This window comes from Pelodiscus sinensis, chromosome 9 (assembly GCF_052426305.1).
Source record: "Pelodiscus sinensis isolate ZL-2025 chromosome 9, ASM5242630v1, whole genome shotgun sequence".
Lineage (NCBI taxonomy): Eukaryota > Metazoa > Chordata > Testudines > Trionychidae > Pelodiscus > Pelodiscus sinensis.
The window spans coordinates 58,196,115-58,214,250 of record NC_143060.1 but is presented as its reverse complement, the minus strand read 5'-3'; the positions used below and the strand labels follow the sequence as shown (position 1 = coordinate 58,214,250).

Sequence of the window (18,136 nt, the reverse complement as noted above, 5' to 3'; positions counted from 1 at the left end):
AGGCTGAGAGCTACTGTGCTAGGTGCTGTACAGTTATATAAAATCAGGGTGGCCCTTCCTTGAAAAGTTTAGTCAGAGACAAAACAGACAAAGGGTGGGAAGGAAATCACAGGCACAGAGCACTGAAGTGACTTGCCAAGGTCACCCAACAGAGCAAGGAAGAAATCAGTGGGGTTGGAACCATGTTTGTAGTGGGGTGCTGAAAGCCATTGAACAAAACTGTAAACTCTCTATATGATGGCAACCACGTCCAAGTCAGGGGATTGCTACTGCAATCCCAGCACCGCAGATGCAGCACCCAGCCGCCCGAGTTTTAAGTCAGCGCCCCGCGGTTACAGTAACTAATCTCTGCAGCCGAGCGCGAGGACTAGGGATGGAACACGCCGTTTCGTTAGTGAACTGGTTAAGCGTTAAGTTTAACTGATTGAACTGGGCGGGCTCCAGCCCGCCCCCCCCTCACCGCAGTCGGAGCGGGGTGGCCCCCTGGCCGTCGGCAGCAGCTAGTCCTGCCGGCCCTTCGAGGTGCTGACTCCAGCCCGAGGGGAGCCGGCGGCCCTGCGGGGCTGGAGCAGCCAGTGGCCCCAGGCGAGGGGACGCTCCTGGATGAGCGGTTACCCGCTCCCGTGGCTAGTGCGCGCGGGCGCTGCCCGAACGCTTCCCGCCACCCCAGCGGCTTGGAGCCCCCGAGGCGCCCATCGGCCCCGGCCTCGGGGCGTCCCGCGGGCGCGCCTCCGCCTTTGTTCCAAGCGCAGCGCCTGCCCTCGCGCTGCCCAGGCCCGGCGGGCGGCGAGCCCGGGGGAGCCCGCGCGTTCCCCTCAGCCAGGCCCCCGCCTGCCCGGCTCCTCAGCCCCGCGCTCCCCGCCCGCCCCTCTCTGGCCCGCCCCTTCGCCGCTCGGCCCCGCCCCCTGCTGCCCGGAGAGGCCGCTCCGTTGCCGCTGCCGCTGCCGCCGCCGCCGCCTGGAGCGCCCCGCGGAGCGGTCTCCCGGACTTGGAGCTGCTGGTCTCCTGGCCCGGCCCGCCCGCTGGGACTGGGGGACGCGCCTCGGCGGCCGCTGAGGTGAGTGCTGCCCTGTCTCCCCGCCCCCCGCGTGGGGAGCTGGCCGGGGCGAAGCCTCCCCGGGGGCCTGGAGGGGAGGCCTGCAGGGTGGGGAGCCGGGAGGCGCGTCAGCGGCCGCCGAGTGCCGAGCCGCTGGGGAAGGGGGCAGAGATGCTGCCTCCGCCGCCTCCCGCAGCCCCGCGGAGGCCTGGCCGTAGCATTTGCCGCTGCCCTTTGCGAGCTGAAGCGGTGGATCCCGCCCAGCTCCCCGAGCCGAGTTTCCAGGGCGAGTCTGCTGCTTGCAGCCGCCTGTGGGTGCAGGGGCTGGGGGATCCCCCTTGTCTCGGCCCCCCCAAAGGCTGACCCATTCATGTGCTCATTTCTGCGCCTCAGAGATTCCTCTTCTCCTAATGCATTATTCATGTCCCTGCTAGGTAGGCTGGCTGGTTATTGTACGTGGAAGGGATTTCATTGCGCCTCTGCAGTTTGCAAAGTGCCCCGGCTCCAGAGAGAGGATTTAGGGTTCTGGGTGCTCCCCTCCTCTGCATGTTGCTGGTTTTGTGTCGCTTTTACCCTAGATTGCTTTACAACCCATTCTTAAAGATGCTGGCCAGGGTTTGTGTAGCTAAAGTGGACAGTCTGTGGATTTTTCTTAGCTCAAGAGTTAAGACAATGTAAATAATGCTCTGGAGGTTTCTTATCTTCATAAGGAATGGATGTCCAGGGAGGGGCCCTCGGTAATGATTTAAAAAAATTGTTAGTGTTTAACAGAAAATGCATTGCAACATCCAACGGTTGTAATGCAGCCAGTACTTACACCATCACTGATTTAACTGTAGATGTCAGACTGTGCTTACCCTGGTGTGATGTCAGACTCCTCATATACATTACAATGGTGAGTTTAGCCTTAGCTAAAGATTTTGGAGACAGTTCTCTGTTCATTTGTAGAGTGGGATCAACATGAACAGAAGTCATGCAGCCTCCCCTCCCCCTTGTTTCCCCCCTAGAGCTGATTCTGCTACAGAGGCAGGGAAGGCAGTTCCCTTGGGAGCAACAAAATATTAAGGACACCAGAATAATCAGTAGCTATCTGCATGGGTGACTGCAGACTGGTAGGAGTGGATGTTTGCCTGGAGCAGAGCTAGAGTTGGCCGCCTTTGCTTTAGAGCCCCAACAACACAAACGGGTCACCTACAGAAGAAGTTAGAGCAGTGGTTCTCAGCCCCTGCGCTGCTTGTGGCCCAATCAGCACACTGCTGTCAGCGGTGTGACAAACTCAGGGCCCTACAGGTATTATATATTATGTGGTTGTGGCCCACATAACAGAGTGCTACGTATGTGGCTCATAGTGGTAAATAGATTGAGAACAACTGGGTTAGAACATAGTTGCCTATGTCTGGTCAGTCCTTAGCTTCTCTGCTTGAGGCTGCTGGCAAAGGTGTCAGTGGAAATGATGGCTTTTGTTATGTGAATGTGCATTAGAAACTAGATTGAGGCAAACAGCTGATTTTGTATAGGTCCCTGGTATTGACAAGTGGCTTCTAGTGACCTGGATGTGGACTGGTGGACTAGAGGTAATTAGAGATAACGAGAAGCCCAGAGCACCATAGCCTTGCTTTTGCACTTTTTTATGTTAGGGGATATCAATTTTGTTTCTTGCTTTTGGTGTTTGTTTTAATTAATACTTTATTATAAACCCCAGCCCCTTTTTGTTGCTCTGTCCTGGATTGAACAGCATTTAAACATCGAGTATATCTTGGGAGGTATTTAATGTGTCTTTTTATTTCCAAAAGGCACAGACCTGGATGAAAAGTGTCAGAAATAGCAGTCATGCTCATTCTGGGGTGGGAAAGCTAGAGGAATTATGCTTTGGTACGTTAAAGCTGTAATTTGCAGCTGTGATGTCAAACACATGACTGATACATTTTTAGCTGACATGATGTGTAAATTATGGCTTTTGTTTTAATATGTACAATCATTTATTTTGAAAATCCGTGTTATGTAGTTGACTTAATAGCCCATATTATAGTTGGAACAAGATACAACAGGATGTGCTTTTATTGTGCAATAATGTTCATTGGTTTAAAACATTCTGCTTTATCCTGTGCCTTACAGTGTACACTGGGTGTGAGTTTATTATACAGCATCTGCACATTGTGTCATGTTTTGAACAGTACATAGTTATGAAAGCATTCACCTAGTGCTAAGATTTTGCTTTTGTTCTGCATAATAGCATTATGTGTTGTATAGTTAATATAAAAGAATGGTGTTAATAAAAGTTAGTAACTTCTATACATCTTTCCTGGAGAGGCAGCAGCTTAGTTGTTTAAGTTGAATATAGTTGGTTGTTCAGTCAGACTAACAAGGTTGAAATGATTGTTCAGCTTTAGGTAAACAAATTCAATACAACACAGTAGGTTAGAATGAATATTAATATAGAGGTATGTGCTGTAGTTTAACATGTTTTTAAAAATACTACAAAAACATGTTTAAAAGGACATTGTAGCATATTAAAGATTGTATTTTGAACAAACGTGTATGCCTTTATCATTCTGAAACATTACTGATCATATATATTTTGGTAGCACCAACATTGTGTTGGGTACTCTTCACACTCACAGGTAGAGTTAGCACTCACTCCAAAAGCCCCAATCATGTAAGCTATTGCATGTGAGCAGATCCCTGAATTTGTGTAGAATCTGATTGACTTGACTTCATGTGTGCTGGTGCTGGATCAGGACAGCATCAGGGTGTAAGAAGACACACAGCATACAATGAACGGTGTGATTTGATTTAAATTTAATATATTTCAACTGTACCTGGTAGCCTGTCAACATTATGAGCTGGCCAGTTTCTTGTAGTTGTCACAGAAGCAGTAGAGTTGGAAGAGGTATTTGAAGGAATGGCTTTATTGATCAGTTCAGGAAGGAAGGTCCATGCATTGGCGCAGGATGAAGGAGTATTATGAAGATGATTTTGGGAGACGTGGATAGTCAAAGCTGGCATAGTTGGTGGAGCAGACTTTGGGTATGTCTAGACTGCATCCCTGTGTAGGCAGAGGGATGCAGATTAGGCAGGTCGACATTGCAAATGAGGCAGGGATTTAAATATCCCATGCCTAATTTGCATAAAAATGGCCACCGCATTTTGCTGACTCGGCGCTTTGTCGGTTAAAAAGCAGCAGTCTAGACAGGGATCTGTTGAGAAAGAAAGCCTTTTTCAACAGATCCCTTATGCCTCCTGCAAAAGCCTGGAAGGTGGGGATAAGAAGCTTGAACTTAATGTAATGGAAAAGGGGGGAGCTATAATTATTATTTAGTATTAATTATCTTACGGGTATTACAGTAGTTTGGAGTACAGTAAAACTCCAGTTGTTCGGCATCCAGTGGTCTGGCACTCCCGGTAGTCCGGCTCCAACTGGAACCCGGAAGTGCTCTGGCCAGCCAGACAATTGGAGCTGCTCTGCCCCCGGCTTGCCCAAGTGTGACGCTGGTCAGTTTCAGCAGCTGCAGACTTGGGGAATCCATGGAGCAGAGCACCTCAGCTACTCTGCCCCAGGCTTCCCCAAATCCGGTGCTGCTGAAACTGACCAGCGGCGGACTTGGGGATGCCGGAGGCAGAGCAGCTGGGGTGCTGCCGGGTTGGTCCCGCAGTGTCGCCCCCTCACCTAAGCGGCGATGTGGGACCAACCCGGCAGTACTCCAGCTGCTCTGGGCTCCCCCCCGCCCCCCCCACGGCTTCCCCAAGTCCGCCACCGCTGAAACTGACCAGCGGCGGACTTGGGGAAGCTGGGGGCAGAGCAGCTGGAGTGCTGCCCACGCTGCGCAGTTCCCTGACGACGACCCCCCCACCCCGCCAGACCCCTCATAGCCCCCCTTCTGGTACTCTGTCATATCTAATAATCCGGCAATCCTTGGGTCCCAAAGGTGCCGGATTATCCGGAGTTTACCGTAGTTGTTTTTTCTGTGTTTGTACGTTGTCTAGTACAGTGGAGTCGCCATCCATGATTGTGGCTTCTAGTTGAATATCCAGTTGGGTTTAGAGGCCCTGTTGTGGTAGGTGCTATACAAATGTAAAGATAAATGTAGTCCTTGTTCCAAAGATCCCATTATTTAAGAATACGAGAACTCTTAATTACTGTTGCCAATGCAAGTCATGGTTTCATTTTGATTTTCACCTTGAGATGTCCCATTGAAGCTAATGGTAGGGTTACTAGGTGTCCAGTTTTTGACTGGAATGCCTGGTTAAAAAGGGATCCTGGTGGCTCTGGTCAGAATTGCCAAGTGGGCCATTAAAAGTGGTCCATGGCGCAGGAAGGCTAAGGCAGCTTCCTGCCTGCCATAGCTCCCTGTGGCTGTTGGTAGCAGCGGCATGTTCCCCCTCTAGCTCCTATGCTTAGTGGCAGCCGGAAGGCTTTGCACGTTGCCCCCAGCTCAAGTGCCAGCTCTGCAGCTCCCATTGTCTGGGAACTGTGGCTGTGCCTCCAAATGGGGTAGTATGCAGCGCTATCTGGCCGTGCCTCCATGTAGGGACCACAGGGGGTATGTGCCATTGCTTCCAGGAGCTACTTGAGGTAAGCACAATCCAGAACCTGCCCCAGCCCTGATCCCTCTCCCAACCTCTGGACCCCTTGGCTGCAGCCCATAGCATCCTCAAACTCCTCATCCTCAGCCTCACCCCAGAGCCTGCATCCCTAGCTGGAGCTTTCACTCCCCTGTACTCCCACTCCCTGCCCCAGCCCAGAGCACCTTCCAAACCCCTCATTCCCATCCTAGAGCATCCTCCTACACTAGGGGTGTAATAGTGTAGTCGATTAACCGATTAACTGATAAGCCAAAGCTTCTAGGTTAATGTTATAGACTACACCAGCCATGGCCAACCTGCGGCTTGTGCCCCCCAAAAGTGTGGCACGCGAAGCCGCTATTGCGCCCCCCCCAAAAAAGCGGTCCCCGCTGGCTTCCCTGTGCTTACCGGGTTGGAGCTGAGGGGTTTTAAAAATGGCGCCCAAGACGGTGGCTGTCTTAAAGGGGCAGCCTCCTTTTTAAAAAAACTTTTTTTTAGTTTTTGCTCAACAATTCTGTTCTGGGGGGCCTTTTTTTGTCTTTGTTGCTTGACAATTCTGGTGCAGCTCTTTGCATTTTTCCCACCGCTGTTTTGGCTCTCTTTGTTAAATGGGTTGGCCACCTGTGTACTACACGAATTTCCCCCCTCCCCTTGCCAATAAATTGTTTAGCAGGCTGGTCAGCAGCCTGGCTCAGTCCTGGCTTGCAATGGGGCCGGGACCTACCCCCACTGTGGCTCTGCATTTAAAGTGTATTAGGAGCCAGGTGGGCAGGCAGCCTGGTTTAGTTCCGGCTCATGCTGCCACCCAATGCTGCTGCCTCTGTATCAGAGGCATCATCACAGAGCCACAGGCGGACTGGCTCCCCTCATGAACCAGCACCTGCCTGGGACGCTGTGCTGCTGCATCTGACACAGAGGACTATAGAATAGTCGACTAACCAATAAGAGTTCATGAGGTTACTTGACTATTCAATTAACCAATATTTAACATCCCTGTCCTACACCCCTAACTCCTCATCCCCAATCCCACTCCAGAGTCTGGTCCTCCTAGCCAGAGCCCTCATACTCTGCCCTGCACCAGAACCACCAGTGGAGCCCCCTACAACACTATGAATCCCTCATTTCTGGCTCCACCCTGGAAACTGCACCTGAATTACTGCTCAGAGCCTGTAACTCCCCCAAAACTCCCCCCGAAAACTCATGATTCTATATATTTTTATCAGTCTCTAAGGTGTCACAGGAATACTTATTACTTCTCAATCTGACCAAACTGAGATCTTGAACTACCTTGCATATTTGCAGAAAGCCAAAAGGTGGTGGAAGCTGTGTTTTTTCTAGTGGATCAGGGAGAATAGTATGAAAGTGGGACTCAGCTCTTCTATGAACAAAGCAAATGCTGTGCAGGCAGTAGAAGAAGGAAAGTTGGTGTCTTCCCTTCCCCCTTCTCCCCTCCAATGGGCAAAGCATGAAACAATGCACAGCACAGGATCATGTGGTACAAACCTCACATTACAAGGGAGTAACAGGCCACATACAGTGGTCCCCTCGTATTCTACAGTAGCCAACTACATTACAAGGTCCTGGCTCAAATACAGTGGCAGAGGGTTGCTTCCCTGGCCTCAGTATAGTTCAGCATAAGGGACCAAACAAAGATTTATTTTTTCCTCCACACGGGCAACTCTCCATTATACAGGACTGGGCTGACAGCAACAGTATAATAAATTGGCCCATTGGTTTTTATCACAAAATCTATAGAGAGAATTTGGCCATGTTGTGCTATCATTTAAAAGCAAATCCATCCATTAAAATCAACGCTGAGATCTTTTTAAAAGTCCATGGCAAGATATACTCCTAAGGTAACTCAAAAGAATCAAACCCTTGTTCGATAAATCAGAAATGGAAAGCAAAATCAAGGAGTCCAAGGAGTACTGAGGACAGACTTTCAACAAAATACAGGCAGTCCCCGTGTTACGTACAAGAAAGGGACTGTAGGTTTGTTCTTAAGTTGAATCTGTATGTAAGTCGGAACTGGCATCCAGATTCAGCCGCTGAATCTGGACACCAGTTCTGACTTACATACAGATTCAACTTAAGAACCCCAGGCATTCCCAAGTCAGCTGCTGCTGAAACTGATCAGCAGCTGATTCCAGGAAGCCTTGGGCAGAGCAACTCTGCCTCCGGCTTCCTGTAGTCAGCGCTGGTCAGTTTCAGCAGCGGCTAACTTGGGGACGCCTGGGGTAGAGCAGCTTGGGTGCTGCTGGGTTGGTCCAGTAGCGCGGCCGCTCCTCGGTGCTACTCGACCAACCCAGCAGCACCCCAGCTGCTCTGCCCCAGGCATCCTGATTCAGCCACTGCTGAAACTGACCAACCGGCAGCGCCCCACCTGCTCTACCACAGGCCCCGGGCTTTGCTCCACATCTCCCTGGTCTGCTGGGGGGGGCACTAGCTGCGTCCCCCCCCAGCAGACCAGGGAGACGCAGAGCAAAGGGGCGCAGGACCCGGCCGGACCGCAGCGCTTCCAGATCAGCGCTGCAGTCCGGCCCGGGTCCTCCGCGGCTTTGCTCAGCGTCTCCCTGGTCTGCAGACCAGGGAGACGCTGAGCAAAGGGGCGCAGAACCCGGGGCCGGACCCGCGGCCGCTTCCAGATCAGCTTTGTGAAGTACACGTAATCCCCAAGTTACGCGGATCCGACTTATGTCGGATCCGCAGTTACGAACGGGGATTTTCTCACCCCGGAGGACTCGAGCGGCAGGACGCCTGGTCCCGCCGCCCGCCTCCTCCGGGGCGAGAAAAGCTGCTCCCCGTCTCCCTGGTCTGCTGCGGGAGCCAGCAGACCAGGAGACGCTCAGCAAAGCCGCGCAGGACCCGGGGCCGGACCCGCGGCCGCTTCCAGATCAGCTAGAAGCGGCCGCGGGTCCGGCCCCGGGTCCTGCGCCCCTTTGTTCCCCGTCTCCCTGGTCTGCTGGCTCCCGCAGCAGACCAGGGAGACGGGGAGCAGCTTTTCTCGCCCCGGAGGAGGCGGGCGGCGGGACCAGGCGTCCCGCCACTCGAGTCCTCCGGGGCGAGAAAATCCCCGTTCGTAACTGCGGATCCGACATAAGTCGGATCCGCGTAACTCGGGGATTACCTGTACTTCACAAATGGGGAATACTCCCTGATTGCTGAGAAAACATCCAATTTCTGCATCTGAAGATGGAAGGAAGGACCACTTTTCCAGAAGAGAATATATAAATACTTTTGCACCATGTGCCTACTGAAAATTTTGCAATATTAATTTTATTTATTTTATTTCATATTGTTTAAAGTCACATACCTTGTTAATTATCACTTGTTTTAGTATTCTTTCTTCTATAACATTTAAAAATATATAAAACATCTTTGTTAGTAACTGGTGGGTACCACAGTGGCACACATCCAAAGAAGCACACATGACCTCAATATTATTGCACAAGACAAAACTCACTCCGCTCATGGATGGAAAATCTTAGAGGGAACACTGAATGGGAGTTGGCTGTTGACTTCAGGTGAGGTAGGATAGAGACCTGTTTTCACTGTCCCCATGCTCCTGAACATCCTTTATCATAAGTAAATGGAACCCACCAGAGCAACTATGCACTCAGACAAGACTGACCACTCATTCTTCCCTGGTTGTAGCTCATCTATGTAACATGTGTAGTCCTACATAAATGAGTGCCTCAATATTCATACAAATATATTATAGCATTATTGGCTCATCATGCATGCAGTTAAGGTTATGTGGTATACCAAGTGCACTTTATAAGTAGATCATATAGATGAGGATTGTCTGGGTTAGGTGATACTGTCCCACAAGGTAGGGCCCTATGAGATAGGGATGTAAGTGAGGAGTCGAGTACTTGACTATTCACTCCCCTCTCCTTGCTGCCTCTGTAGAAATTGTATCAAGTACATGATTACTCAGTTAGCCGCTTCTTAACATCTTTACTCTGAGATAGAACAATGTGTAGTGCAATACCAAAGCCCTATAATACAGTATTAATTGTGAAATAATTTTTCGTGGTGGTGGTGGATTTATGTCAACTGTATTATGCTAACATAGTGGTAGTAGCTATCTTAAAAGCATGTGGTACAACATCATCTAGTGTACAACACTAAATTTTTCTAGTTTAAGTACCTGTCACTGTGGTGGTATCTTTGGTCTGGGAGAATACCTTCCCTCTTATCTCTATATAGACAGTAACATGATCGGTAATACAATAGTTAGTGATATAGCTCAGACAGAAAATTACAAGCCTTAGCATTTATGTAAAGAAAATTACCTTAGTCAGTTTGATATACGTATATTTCCGTATTCTCTTCACCATATTTAGAACCAAATACCAAAGATACACTCAATTACAGATGTTGTACATGGGTTATTTTATTCAATGAAAATGTACAAATGATAAAATAAAGGAATGAGTTTTCTGTAGTAACATGTTTCTCCTGTCCATAGATTTCAGTAGATTTTATCCTGAACCATTCAGAGTACAAAGTGTGACTTCAGCCATTTTTGTTTGAAGTTTCTGCCAACTTGTATTTTAGAATGACACTAGAGGATTTACCTGACATTGTCCAGTCCTTTTGGGGCTCAGGGCAGGGGGCTGGAAGGTGTGTGGGAGAGCTCAGGGTAGTGAGTGGGGGTGCATGATGCAGGGCAGAGAATTCAGGGCAGGGGGTGGGAGGTGGAAGGTGGAGTGGGGCCTGAGAGCCAAGGGTATGTGCAGGAATCTGTAAGGGGTGGCTCAAGTCAAGGGACTCGAGGCAGACGGCTGGAAGGGGGGGGGGGGGCTTACCTGTGCTGCCCGTGGCAGTGAGGGTGGTGCTGCTTCAGCTGTGTCTCCTTCCGAGGGACCAGGGTTGCACTGCCCTGGCAGCTCTTCCCATTAAGGGGGTGGATGGGCCAGCGACTCCTCTTAGGGGGCTGGCAGGTCCTGCACTGCCTACCCTCCTCCCCAGTCTGCCTGCTCTCCTCGCGACTCCTGGTGGGGGTGGGAGCTTTCTGACTCCCTGGCATGCCCAGCCCCCCTAGTGACTTCTCGAGAGGGATTGGGGCAGGATTTTCCACCCCCAGGCCTCTACTCGTGGTGGGGCATACCATAGTTTCCCCCCCCCCCGTCTTCTTGCAGGAGGGAGGATCTAGTGTCTCCTGAGCAGGGTGTGGGGTTCTGCTGCCCGGCCCTAGAATAGGGTTGCAGGGGGGATAGTGGGTGGTGGGGCTTCCCTCCCTGTCTGACACTGTGGCAGAGGGAGGGTTTGAGGAAGCAGGGGCAACTTACCTGGCTTGATGGCCAATAAGGTGGCAAGCCCCAGCCCCAGCTGGCCATTGTCTTGCTGAGGTGGCTCCCCTCCTGTAGTCACTCGTCAGTATATCTCCCCCACTGGTCATTCTGCAGTATAGCTGTCCCTCCAATCAGTCCCCTCCCTTTCCATGTGATTGAAAACAATCGGATTCCAGGCACATCATTTTTTCCTGGCACAACCAAACCCTGACCTTGCTTTAAGTTAAGATAAGAGAAATTTGCGTACCAAATAGGGATGTAAGTGACTAGTTGGGTAGTCGACTACACGAATACTTGCTTCCTCCCCCCTCCAGCTGCCTCTATATCAGAGGCAGAAAGAGGTGGGGAAGCAGGAGCTGGTGCTGGGGGGAGCCAGCTTAAAATCTTGCTCCCTCCAGCACCATCTCTGTGGTACAGGGTGGGGCAGAGCAGGCAGAGCCGCAGGGAGCTAATCCCATTGCAACTCTGCACTTTAAATGTACTAAGAGCCACAGAGTTCCAGGGGGGTGACACATGGCTTAGCTCCTGGGGGTGTCGTGAGCTGGGACTAAACAGTCCCAGCTCACACCACCCACAGGATGCTGCAGCTCTGTACTCTAAATGAAGTAAGAGCCCACTGGGCTCTTTCTACATTTAAAGTGCAGAACCACAGAGGGAGCGTTCCCTCCCCTCCCCCTCCGCCCCCCCCCCCCGTTTACTAATTCAGTAGTCGATGGAAGTTCCATTAACTACTCGATTAGTCATTTCAGCCGTAGTTAACATCCCTAATACCAAATTTAGTGGTCTTAGTTCTCGTCATTTAGGAGTTCTAGAACAAACAGACTCACGGATGGACACATTTCTAAAATATGTATGGATAGATCTGCTGGAACATCTTGAGGGAAGTTGCGTGAGCATGATGGGGAATGGAATTTAAAAGCTGCATTAAGGAGCTCTGTGTTGAGAACCATAGAATCCAATAGGAAGAGCATCCTTCAAGTAAAACTAACAGCATTGTGCCTGAAATTATTCTTTGGGTTAGGTTTCAACTTTACAAACTGATAAGATGTGTGTCTTACCAAGTTTCATTTCCATTCCTCTGAAAACAATTCCTTGGATCTATGGTTCAAAGAATTTCCACTGCAGAGGTTGCCTTGTTGATGATCCAGGAGTACTGTGCGAGTCCTAGTGGTCATTTGGGTGACAGATTGTTTAAATTAGATTTCAGAATTGGTGGCAGAGGTACTAGTTTTATAGCCGTGGTCACCAACCAGTAGATCGTGATCTACCAGTAGATCTCAGGGGCTCTAAGAGTAGCTCTTGAGCCCTCTCTGAACTGCATGCCTGCGCAGTACATTTACATTAGATTTCCTCATTTGAGGAGCAGCTACTCACTGAGCAACAACACAGGTGAGTAGCTGCGAGGAATGGTGGGAGCTGGTAGGTCCGGAGGGCTGAAACACCCCAGCAAGCTGACTGTGGCTTTCAGCTGAAAGAGGCTGCCCCGCACTCCAGCCTATCGGCGGCTTCTCCTCTGCACCTGCCCACGTGGAGCTTGGTGCACCCTGGCTGAGCGCTATGGCCAGCTGGCCGGGCAGCCACTTCTCTTCCCTCCAGCCCGGCTGCCCTGCGCTCAGCCCAGGGAGGCTGCCTCTAGCTCCAGCTGTGCTGGAGCAAGCTTCCCATGCTGAGCGCAGGACCACAGATGCCCGTCTGATGGACTGTATACGACTAGCAATCTCAGACTACAACCCAGACTTCAAGACACTGGCAGATACTATTCAGTCACAGGTGTCACACTGAGACTTTGTTATTGGAAGAAAAAATATATAATTATCAATACTTGACTTTAGATTTACAAAATAGCAGAGAACAAAATGTATAATTGTAAATGCTTCATTTGACATTTAAATGGCATGAATTAAAAACAGACCATTTATTTCATAACTATAAAAATGTGATTTTAATTTTATATATTGCATAATTTAAAAATAAACTGTGTAACAGAATGTATAAGGGCTGGGGATAGCAAGTGATAGACAGGAGAATAGAGAGGGCGGGGCTTGAAGGAAGGGGCGGGGTGGTAGATCTTCGCCTGTTCTGAGACTTAAAAAGTGATCTTGGGTGTAAAAAGGTTGGAGACCACTATTTTATAGGGTGACTTAGCATCAGTTCTCACAAAACTTCTTAATGACTGCTTCCCAGTATATATGGCAATTCCTTACTTTAAATGTAATTTTAAGAGGCATTTTCCGAGCTTACAGTGGGTCAGAGGCTGGGCAAACATATTGTACTTAATTAATAAAGCAGGGAAGTTGAATTAATTATGCTGTTTTACTGGAATCTAATGGATTCTAGTAAAACAGAATAATAACCCAACAGCATCTGTTACCTTGTTTGCACCTAGTGTAGTTCTTCTTAAAGAAAAGCAATTCTGGAATAAAGATAAGATGCTACAAAATAGTTTCACTTGAATGGCCGAATGAAGAAGTAGCATGGTCTAGTGGCTGGGTTAATGGTAGTAAGGAGGTATGAGTTCGAATCCCATTTTGGCTACTGATATGCTTTGTAATCTTGGGCCAGTCACTGCATCCTTTTGGACTGTTTCCTCTCCCACCCTGGTCTCCCTTGACAACTGTTTTAATTGCAAATTAATTGTGGCAGGGATTATCACTTACTGTGTGTTCTGTACAGTAACTAGCACAATTGGGACCTAGTTATTGGTGAGGGATTTCAGATGCTACTGTAATGCAAATAATATATTTGAAAAAGGACCTCAGGCAGCATAGAAGACATCCAAACCTTTTGGTAAGCTTACTGCGAGGCATCTTAAAGTTTCGCTGTCGCCTGTCATTTTTCCCACCAATTATAAGAAGTAATAAAAAATTCCAGAGTAGAGGTGTAGACCGCTGAGTCTTCTGACATATATATTTAATGTTGCAGGATCTGTATGTACAAGTTGGCACTTTTCCAAAAAAGTGTGTTAGGAGCCAGAACCACTTTGGTACTGACCAGAAGTCTAGCTATTTAACATATCTGTAAACATGACATAAATACCATAGCCTCATTTACTCAGTTCCAGGAAATGAAGCATAACTATATGCCAGCTATGCATCAGAATATAAAAAGATTCTAGAAGCTTATGCATTTATAAATGAAGGTTTATGCACTAAAATCAATGCTTTTAAAAGTGAGAGAGGGGGACTTAAATTGTTGACTTCCATTCTTGTTTGTTTTCATTTTATTATAAGGGGACTTGGGAAAAGGCTAGAGAAAAAAATGTTTGTATTCTTACTAGTGATGCATGTTTGGGAAAGTCTGAATTTTATACTTGCTCACTAGTTAGGATTGTAGTGGTGTGCACAATTTGGGACACTGTCAGGGGGTTCACACCCCAGTGTGCCTCAGTGCCCCCTGACTGTCTTCATATAGCCCGTCTCAGGGCAGAATACAGTCTGTATGGGTTGATCATCATAGGCATTTGGGCTTATCTCCGCGGCCCCGCTTACCTAAGCCAGGCTGTAACCTGTCTCCAAACCCGGGCCTTTCCTCCGGCCCCTCATCAGGGTAGCCTTAGCTGGCCTTCTCCCAGCTCTAGCTGGCTAGCCCCAGCGGGTCTCCCTCCTGGGAGCTCCTGCTTCCTCCACAGCCAGCCTCTCTCCTGAGCAACCTGGGCTTCTCTATATCTACGTGCCAGCTGTGCTCATACTCACCCTAATGGTTCAGCTGGCTTCTACCAGCCATTCGTGCAGTCCTGGGTCTTTGCCAGCTTGGCCCTCTCTAGCCCTAACTAGCTCCCGCTGGTCTCCTTTCTGCTAGCCCCGGCTCCGGGCCGGAGTCCTGGTATTAAAGGGCCAGTGCAGGGCAGGCGCCCTGTCACAGACACTAAATAGAGAGACTGTTTTAGCAAGGAAGAGGTAGAGGAAGGAACAGAACATCTTTCCTGCCTTACTCATGGCTGCAATGGTCGTTGCAGGGAGTGAAGTGCTTCTAGATAGTATGTGAAAGTCGATGCGTAACCAGTGGGGATTTGGGCTTGCCATGGTTCATTCTTCTATATATTCCTTTTAATTGCTATGAATAGCTAGAAAAAGTTCTAAATATTAGATAATTACTTTTTTGACACCTCTGCCTATAAAAATAATGGAGAGCAATACAGTTGAATTAATTGGGGGGTAAAATAAGACAAATGTAAATGTCCTGAAGGCTGGTTAAACAGCCACCCCGTTGTTGATATCCTTTAGGGGAATAATCTAGGCTTTTTTTCCCTTCTTAATGTACTCCAGATCTGGTGCTCACCTGCCTGTTTGAGTAGATAAAAGTGCTGTGAAACATTTATGTGCCAGCAACGTTTTTGGTGGCTCAGACTTTTGTTGCAAGTAGATTTGGGTGCATCTACTTCGCTTGATGGACATCTTGAATGCCATGCAGTCCTGTGAATTAGGAATGGACAGTGACCATTAGTCAGTGTGTTGTAATGTTGAGAGCCTCGGTAAGGCTCTCCATTCTATCCTTGAGAATGGTTTTCTTTTCCCTTCCAGCGACATTGCTCCTGGTAGATAGGCATGATTCAGAAGTTGACGTCTGGTAGACATTATTAGTAGAAATTTGGCAGAGTCTGGCATCCATAATAGCAGCTGGGACCAGCTTTCTCTTATGTGATTCTTTATTTTTGTGCCAGAAGGCAAATTGGCGCTCCTGAGAATTCCAAAAGAGATAAAAATGAAGTGCAGAGCCTTCCTTGTCCAGGCATGAAGTTGTGGCATTCTCACCCCCACAATTATCCTGAAAGTACATTAAGGAGTATTCTTTAGGAGTAAGGTCAGAATTTGTCTTAGTGTTATGGAGATTTTTTTTGTTTTTGTTTTGTTTTATCTGCATTATATTTTTCCTTCCGGCTTTGTTTCCACTCTGGGATCTAACTGTGCAAGTTGCTGTTTTTTTGCAACATATATTTTTAGTTTATTGCATAGCCTCTTGGTGTGGGTATCTGTAAATCAAAGTTGACTCTCTGGTGCTACTAAAGCCCACCTGAAACTCTCCCAATGAACAAGCAGTTCAAAAACATTATTTTTCTGGTATTAAAAAAAAAAAAAAAAGAAAAACCAACAACAAAACAAAAAACTTAATAGCTCAACTGCGTCCATTTGTTTTCGTTGGAATAGATACCTCTTCAAGATAAAAAGCTCTTCTTGATTTTTGGGTACCTCTCATCTTTTTTGTGTGAAATTTTAAAATTCTTTACGGAATAAATTAAGTAATTCTTAAATTGATGTTTTGGGAGTTTTCCTTTCTCACCCTAATTAAAGTGGTTTATTTGGAATGAGATTAGTGGTAGTCCTCCATTCCTCCACTCCATCCCCAATATTTCCTCTAATTTTTTCCATCCATGTGGAGAATAAGTTTTGTTATGGGCACCAAGGCATTTGCAGATGTGCACCACCAATAGAAACATGCTGCCAGCTGTGGGTGCTCTGCTAATCAGCTGGACAGCATTTGAATCTCTCTTGGGTGGCCGCCCAAGCACTTATCTTACAGAGAACACTGCTCATGCCTCAGACTGCAGATTCCTACCCCAAATCATCATGCTTCAATCTGTAGAAACATCCTCAGAAAGCTTTTAAAAGTGAAAAGCCAGTCTGAGTGTTCTGGAACAGCTTGTTCCAGCAGAGGATCACGGTGCAACACTGGGTGAAAGCATCAGCAACAGGGAGCAAATCTGTTACTACTCATGTAAACAGTCATATTCTACCAGTGTCACAGAGCAGTGAAGACTGCTACATGACTGATGAGCAGATGATGATGATTTTTTTTTCTCCATGACAGAAGCTGACTTTGTGTACTTCCTGCAACTGTATCATTTTACATACTCAAGATGCTGTCACAATGGGTCTGCACTGCCCATAAAGGATAACATTCCTCAAGTTGAAAAACATCAAGAACTTTATTGTCAAGGTGAAGAATATGTTCCTCCTCTATGAAGTTAAATTTGAGAATTGAGGTTAGGCTATTCAAAGATGCCTCTGAGTATTAAGCATCCAATCCCAATTGACTTGAAATGGGATTTGGCACCTAGATTCCTTTTGGAAATCCCAGCCTTCATCACTTAAATGTAAGGAAATTCTCAATTATGGTTCCAAAAGCAGTCCTTTTATAGGCTGTGTACCCCAGCTGATCCTCAACAGATGTTCAGATACCCCAGGCTAATTTAAATACCTAGATAGAACATATAGGCAGTAGACTTGTGTGAGTAGGGGAGTTGTAACTAAAGAGAGGTGAGAGACTTAGAGCTTGTTACTGGGTACCGAGAGTGAGTGAATCAAGACAGTTTGGCACCAAGGCAGTCAGGTTTATATATTTGTTGCTGGTATAGTATGGGTTGAAAGGCAGATGTGAATGGGGAAGTGGGCTGCACATCTTCTTCTGTAGAGGAAACTGCCTATTTAGCTAAGTGATCCAGGGTGAGACTGATTTCCCAAATTTACATCTTGCCTAGCTTTATTCTGAAGAATGTACATAGTTATCAGTATTATTTCACTTTGCTTATGGTTAACAGTTGGGGTATTGTGGACTCACTCCCTACAAGAATTGATGAGGTTTACAGATTTTCAGGAGGTGGCTTGCAATATTGAATTCCTATTATTTATAGGTCCCTACCAAATTCACAGCAATGCAAAACACCTCATGGACTGTGAAATCTGGTATCTTCCTCCGAAATCTGGCCTTTTGTGTGCTTTTACCCTGTATTATACATATTTATACATATTTCGGGGGGGGGGGGCAAATGTTTATAACAAATTGGTCCTGACTCAGCAGGGAGTTGCAGTGGGGTTACAAGGTTGTTTTAGGAGGGTCATGGTATTGCCACCCTTACTTCTGCACTGCCTTCAGACCTAGGCAATTAGCGAGCGGTGGTTGTAATGATGGCCAGGTTTACAGCTCTAAAGGCAGCACCCTGCCAGCAGCAGTGTAGAAGGGTGGTAATACCATATACCTGTCGCTCTTACTTCTGCACTGCTGCTTTGAGGACTAGGTGGCTGGAGAATGGTGGCTGCTGACTACAGATGTGAGTGTGTAGTCGACTATATGATTAACCAATAAATCTAGGCTTATTGGTTAATCTTTCAAACTACATGCATTCCCCCCCCCCCCCCTTTGCTGCCTCTGCATCTGAGGCAGCAGTGGGAGAGCAGGAGCCGGCACTGGGGAAAGCCAGCTTAAAAGCCGGTTCCCCCAGCACCAGTTCCACAGTGCCACC

At 47.9% G+C, this 18,136-nt stretch overlaps 1 protein-coding gene across 2 annotated transcripts in view; it reads left to right on the top strand.

Annotated features, from left to right (window-relative positions):
• The first annotated feature begins 898 nt into the window (after positions 1-898).
• The window catches only part of C9H1orf21 (chromosome 9 C1orf21 homolog), a 191,085-nt gene continuing 173,847 nt past the window's right edge, over positions 899-18,136 (top strand). The window contains exon 1 of one of the 2 annotated variants that reach the window (XM_075936770.2): positions 899-1,057. The gene's annotated coding sequence lies outside the window, so the exon portion shown is untranslated. The remainder of the gene's footprint in view (positions 1,058-18,136) is intronic. The other variant, XM_075936771.2, reaches the window with a different exon arrangement.